The sequence below is a fragment of the Rhinopithecus bieti genome, unplaced genomic scaffold (assembly GCF_001698545.2).
Source record: "Rhinopithecus bieti isolate Rb0 unplaced genomic scaffold, ASM169854v2 scaffold_73682, whole genome shotgun sequence".
In the NCBI taxonomy this organism is placed as follows: Eukaryota; Metazoa; Chordata; class Mammalia; order Primates; family Cercopithecidae; genus Rhinopithecus; species Rhinopithecus bieti.
Genome location: NW_016829166.1, coordinates 1,635,938 through 1,642,477, shown reverse-complemented (window position 1 = coordinate 1,642,477; position 6,540 = coordinate 1,635,938).

Below are 6,540 nucleotides of genomic sequence, written 5' to 3'. Positions count from 1 at the left end.
AAAAAAAAAAAAAAAAAAAACTGGGTAAACTCTCAATGGACCCCTAAATCTGCATAATTTGTGCTGCAATTCAATGACAGGACTAATGCACACTGTCTTTGGACAGCTTCCCCAGCTGCAGTAATTCACTCACTGTACATGTATATCAAACACCATGATGTCCACCTTAAGTACATAATTTTTATGAAAAATAAAAGTGAAAAAAGTTAGCCACATCAAATAAATGAATGTAAGATAGCATAAACTGTAAACGGTCAGTAACAATAATTAGGTTCTTCGAGTCAGAGTTGGTTGAAAAATCTCTTTATTGAAAATCTACATAGCGTTTCCAATGCGTAATCACTCCAAGATACCGATTTCTAGAAATGCTCACTAGATTTTGTACTGACATTGTAAACTTTGAGCAATTTTTTAAAATTTTTAATTTTGAGAAGCTGTGTTCTCCACAGGTGACTGAAAATGTCAGGGTTAAATGTATTTTGTGAATTACGAAAATGCTCAGAGGGCAGGAAGGGCAAAAATAATTAAGCTTGAAATCTAATGTTGGATCATAAATTGTGCAACCTGTAACCAAAATGAGTGTTCGTTCTTTTTCTTCTAGAATTTTCTAATTTTGAAAAGTTAGTTTCAGTGTCAGAAAACTCTGCAATTTGTTTCACCTAAATAACATATTTTTCAAAATAAATATTACTGCATTTTTTCTTCAAAGAACTTCTCAATTCCTTTGATGCTGTCATGGTCATTAGTACATTAAATTTTTGTTACTACATCACTTTGCTTATAACATTAATTTTACTTAAACCATGATTCCAAATAAGTACTGAGCAAATACAACTGAAAGTAGGTATTTTTAAAAAGCATAACTTTCGCTTGCATTCTAGAATATGCATCTTTATTTATATGTTCAAAAATTTGTATGTGGATTAATCTGAGGCCCGATGTCATCAACCTTGCCTTCCCATTGAGATTTAACATTTTCAAATTTATGCTTAGCAAATATCTTCTCTCTTTTTTTTCTTTTCTTTTTGAGACAGGGTCTTGCTCTGTCACCCAGGCTGGAGTGCAGTGGCGTGATCACAACTCACTGTAGCCTCAACCTCCCAGGCTCAAGTAATCCCCCTCCCTCAGCCTCCCAAGTACCTGGGACTATAAGTGCACACCACTACACCTGGCTAATTTTTTAATTTTCTGTAGAGATGAAATCTCCCTATTTTGTCCAGGCTGGTCTTGAACTCCTGGGATCAAGTCATCTGCCTCCCTCAGCCTCCCAGAGTGCTGGGATTATAGGTGTGAACCACCGTGTCCCATCATGTGTTCTTTTTTTAATTCTTTTTTGTTTTTCCTCTTATAGATAGAATCTCTCTCTGTCACTCAGGCTGGAGTGCGGTGGTGCAATCATAGCTTACCACAGCCTCGAACTCCTGGCCTCAAGCGATCCTCCTGCTTCAGCCTTCCAAGTAGCTGACACTACAGGCATGCACACCACAACTGGCTAATTTTTAAAGTTTTTTTGTAGAGGTTGGGTGCGGTGGCTCATGCCTATAATCCCAGCACTTTGGGAGGCCAAAGCGGATGGATTCAAGACCAGCCTGGCCAACATGGTGAAACCCCATCTCTACTAAAAATATACAAATTAACCAGGTGTGGTGGAACATGGCTGCAATCCCTGCTACTTGGGAGGTTGAGGCAGGAGAATAGCTTGAACCCAGGAGGTGAAGGTTATAGTGAGCTGAGATCATGCCACTGCACTCCAGCCTGGGCGACAGAGAAAGACTCTGTCATTGAAAAAAAAAAAAAAGTTTCTTTGTAGAGGTGAGGTCACACTAGGTTACCCAGGCTGGTCTTCCTTGGCTGAGGGAGAAGGATCACTTGAGCCAAGGGGATAGTCCAAGTCTTGAGTCTTTGAGACAGAATAAAATAACGATTACAGGTGTGAACCACCACCCGGCCCAAGTGTGTTCTTACTACACTCCAATATTCACTGAAGCACCAAAGTTGTTGCGTAGTTCTCAGATATTAACAAAAATTTCAGTGTCACAAAAAAGTTTCTGCTGCAATGCTCACCGACATGCTTAAAAATGTTCGAAACAAGAAATATAGGATGCCCTAGAATTTTTTTTGTGATTCTACTCTTGCAGTCTATTCTCTTTTCTAGGCATACTTATGGCCTATCAAGCATTTATTAATCTAGTTTTGGTATTAGTCTTTGAAAAATGGCACAAATTCTCATTAGCCATGTCATCTCCTGGGCAAAATCACATGATGCACTCACATACAGAATATTTGCGTCTTGGAAATCCAGAAGTAAAGCAATAATTATCTGCTCTACGTGACCACATATGGGATTTTATCTAAAACAGATGTGTAGCATTTTATATTTATTACCTTATCAAAGTTAGTTCATTCACCACTTCTACTGCACTTTTATGTGGTTTTGTGTTTTATTCCCTAAATAATGTGTAATATTTCACATTGATCCTTACATTCTGTGTAAATGTTCGGTTATAATGTTATTAAATTTTGCTATTATTTCTACCAAATGGAGAAAATTGCCACTATCATATTCATAAAAGCTCATAATTATCTGAGCACTAGACATCATCTACAGAAAAAAACTGTATCATGTATATTGTGTGTTCAGTGTGACAATTGTTTTTTGTATTTTCACATAGTTTCTGCCCTATGGCTTAGACTATTACTTTTCCCCCCACATTTTTACTTTTATTATTATTTTTGACATGGACTCTTGTCACCCAGGCTGGAGTGCAGTGGCGTGATCTCGGCTCACTGCAACCTCCGCCTCCTGGGTTCAAGTGATTCTCCTGCCTCAGCCTCCCGAGTAGGTGGGATTACAGGTGCCCGCCACCACGCCTGGCTAATTTTTGTATTTTTAGTAGAGACAGGGTTTCACCATGTTGGCCAACTGGTCTTGAACTCCTGACCTCAGGTGGTCTACCTGCCTCGGCCTCCCAAAGTGCTGGGATCACAGGCATGAGCCACTGCGCCCGGCCTATTTTTAAATACTTAACATTATTGAAGATGTACATTTCACTTATTTCATGTTTACCAAGCACATGTGACAATTACTGACAATCTCCACGTCCATTCTCATACTTCAGTTAATTATTTTTTTTATCCCTAGAGAGTTTGCAACACAGACAATTTAGAGTCTAAGAGATAGAATAAAATAAGGAGGATCCATTGATAATCTCCTTTCTCCACTTGGGAATAACTTGTGTATAGTAAGTTTCTAAATCTTTCTGCCTGTACCACTCTCAGAATGTTTCTAATAAGGGTTTTCAAGATGATCTGGCTTTTAATGTTCAATCACATGGCCATGTACTTGGCTGGGCAGAAAACACATTTGGTTTAATGCATTCTCTTAAAAAAAAACTTCTAGTTTTTCTTGAAGTCGATCAGTTACGGTTGACATGGAATCAAAGCGTTTGATCCCGTGCTTCTCATCGATGATCCAGCCCTGTTACAGTCTTCTCTGGAGTTGCTTCATTTTAGTTTTACATTTTACTTGCTTTCTTCGAATATTTACTTAATGATCAAGGTAGTTGTAATCATTTGTGGTTTTGTTTTCTGTTTACTGACCCTGATGATTAATTTCTTTTTTCTTGCCATCTTGGGGGAAACTATTTAATAGTTTAGTTTTTTATATTATATTTTTAACTTTAAGAAATAACACGTGCTTAACAAACCTCTCAATTTTAACAGCACTTAGTTTTTTACTAACAAGATTTTTATAACAGCAAATTAAACAATTGAATTATGAAATATAAAATTTAGTCAGTGCACTGATATCAGTAAAGGGTTTAAAAAATGTTTAAAGATGCTCACTGACCAGTACATCAGACCAAAAACGGCTCCTCGTTTAAACATACATATTTATTTTAATGAAGTTGATTAACAGGCTTTGATTATTGACTGATTCCATCTTCATAAGTCAATGAAGAATCATTATATTCTACGCTATTGGAGAAAGGCTTTTTCTTCATCAAAAATGATCGAAGTATACTTATTTTGTTAAAATAAGATATGTTACTGCCATCTCCTAGAAAACTGTCATCATAATTATACAACCTGCCCCCCACACTTTTTTTTGAGACAGAGTCTTGCTCTGTCACCCAGGCTGGAGTGCAGTGGTGTGATCTTGGCTCACTGCAACCTCCGCCTCCCAGGTTCCGGCGATTCTCATGCCTCAGTCCCGAGTGGCTGGGATTACACACGTGTGCCACCACGCCCAGCTACTTTTTGTATTTTCAGTAAAGATGGGTTTTTGCCACGTTGGCCAGGCTGGTCTCAAACTCCTGGCCTCAAGTGATCCACCCACCTTGGCCTCCCAAACAGCTGGGATTACAGACGTGAGATACCACGCGTGGCCCAAATTGCCTATTTTTAAATGGATAAAGATATAATATTCAAAATCTACAATGATAGATAGTCTCTCATGTGAATGACTCTCTCCTTATATGTGGTGTTCTTGTGCAGTGCACAGTCTGAACAACTACACATTCTGCTCTTACCTTCTGGGTCTAGTCATAGGGGTTTTTCTGGATACCTTCCCTCTCACAAGGGAGATTCTCAGGAGAACTTGGGGTTCCCTCTGCCTAATAACAGTCATTTCTTCCAGATTTGAAGAGAAGAAGTGAGCAGTTTTTAGACAGAACGTAGGCAGATACCCTCTGACCTTGAGCTATGCTATGTATCACCTGCATGTTCTAAACTCTCCCCTCACAAGGCTTGGTCTCAAAGAGGAGATGGTGAGGAGGATCAAACAGGAAAGCCCAAATGCTTTCCTTTCTCCTCTTCCATCTCCCTTTCCCTCTCCTTCCCGTGGTGCCATCAGTCCAGGAGGGACAGGGTACTCTCTTATTCTCCTGTGCCATATCCTGCCTCTTCTAACCACCAAGCCTTTCAGGTTGCCAGCTTCCCTGCCAAGAGAGAAGGTCTACATCTTGTCACTGTGGCCTTGACGTGGGAGCTAAAGGAATATAGTCAACCTTCTCCAGCGTCTGGCTAGCAAGGTCCACAGCTGGCCCTCCTATGCAGAGGAGGCCTCAGTGGCTGCAGTGGGGCATGACTTAGAAAAAAGTCTCAGGGCGTCAGTGTAGTGTCCCTGCTGTTCAGTTGCTTCAAAAGATGAATTACGCTCTGTAATTTGGAAATGGAAGAGCAGACTGACTTCATTTTTGTTCTGGATCAAGACCACCCAGACTTTACACCTAAGTCATCATAAGCTTTAAAATAATTTTCATAGCTGGCCATTCTAATTTGTGCACCAGAAAGCTGCAGGAGCTTTTAAACTGTAGAGTGGCCATCAAGTCTGGACACACTGATACTGTTATTTATCATGTAGAATACGGCAACAGTAAGTTTTTGCTATGTATTTGACCATTACATGTGTTCCCACTGCTGCTGTAACAAGCTACCATGAACTCAGTGGCTTAAAACAACACAGATTTTTTATCTTACAGCTCTGGTGATCACAAGTCCAAAACGGGTCTCACAAGGATAAAATCAAGGTGGCATCAGGACTGTGTTCCTTCTGGATGCCCTAGGGGAGAATTTATTCCTTGCATTTCCCAGCTTCTAGGGGCCACCTGCATTCCTTGGCTCATGGCCCCTCCCTTCATCTTGAAATTGCATCACTATAACCTGTGTTTCTGCATCGCATCTCCTCTAACTTTGACTGTCTTGCCTCCCTAACTGTGAGGGTCCCTGAGATGACACTGGGCCCACCCAAGTTATCCAGGAAAATCTCCCCGTCCCAAGATCCTGCAAATCTGCACACACCCTCGGTATGACCCTTGACCCCTGACCACCAGATGGGACTGCATGTGAAAATACACCTTGCCTGGCTCGGGTGGGGAGGCTGCCCCTCTGTGGCCGGGCCTGAGCTCTCCTTGGCTGGCCTTTCTCCCCCTTCCGGCTCTCCTACTATCTGTCCCATCTCCCTGCAAACCTGTCCCTGGTGCACCATTTGCACATGAAGCTTCCTTGGAATCTACTTCTGGGGAGCCTGACTTTGGGCACCCTCTGACTGTTTCATATGAAAACAACACATCAATGGTCAGGACAGATACATGCATCTCAGAGAGGCAGAAGGGTGCTTCAGGCCAGTGACACCTGACTTTTGTGCCACTGTACTTAATCGTGTGTCCACAGCAATGCTGTCCAGCAGAAACCAGAGGCAAGACACAGGTGCGATTTCCAATTTTCTGGGAGCCACTTGGAAAAGTGAAAAGAAATAGGTGAAATGTATATGAATGGCTTTCTCCTCCCGCCACCCAACATGCCGAAAGGAAAGAGGGCCAAGGGAAAGAAGGTGGCTCCGGCCCCTGCTGTCGTGAAAAAGCAGGAGGCCAAGAAAGTGGTGAATCCCCTGTTTGAGAAGAGACCTAAGAATTTTGGCATTGGACAGGACATCCAGCCCAAAAGAGACCTCACCCACTTTGTGAAATGGCCTCGCTCTATCAGGTTGCAGCGGCAGAGAGCTATCCTCTATTAGCGGCTGAAAGTGCCTCCTGCTAT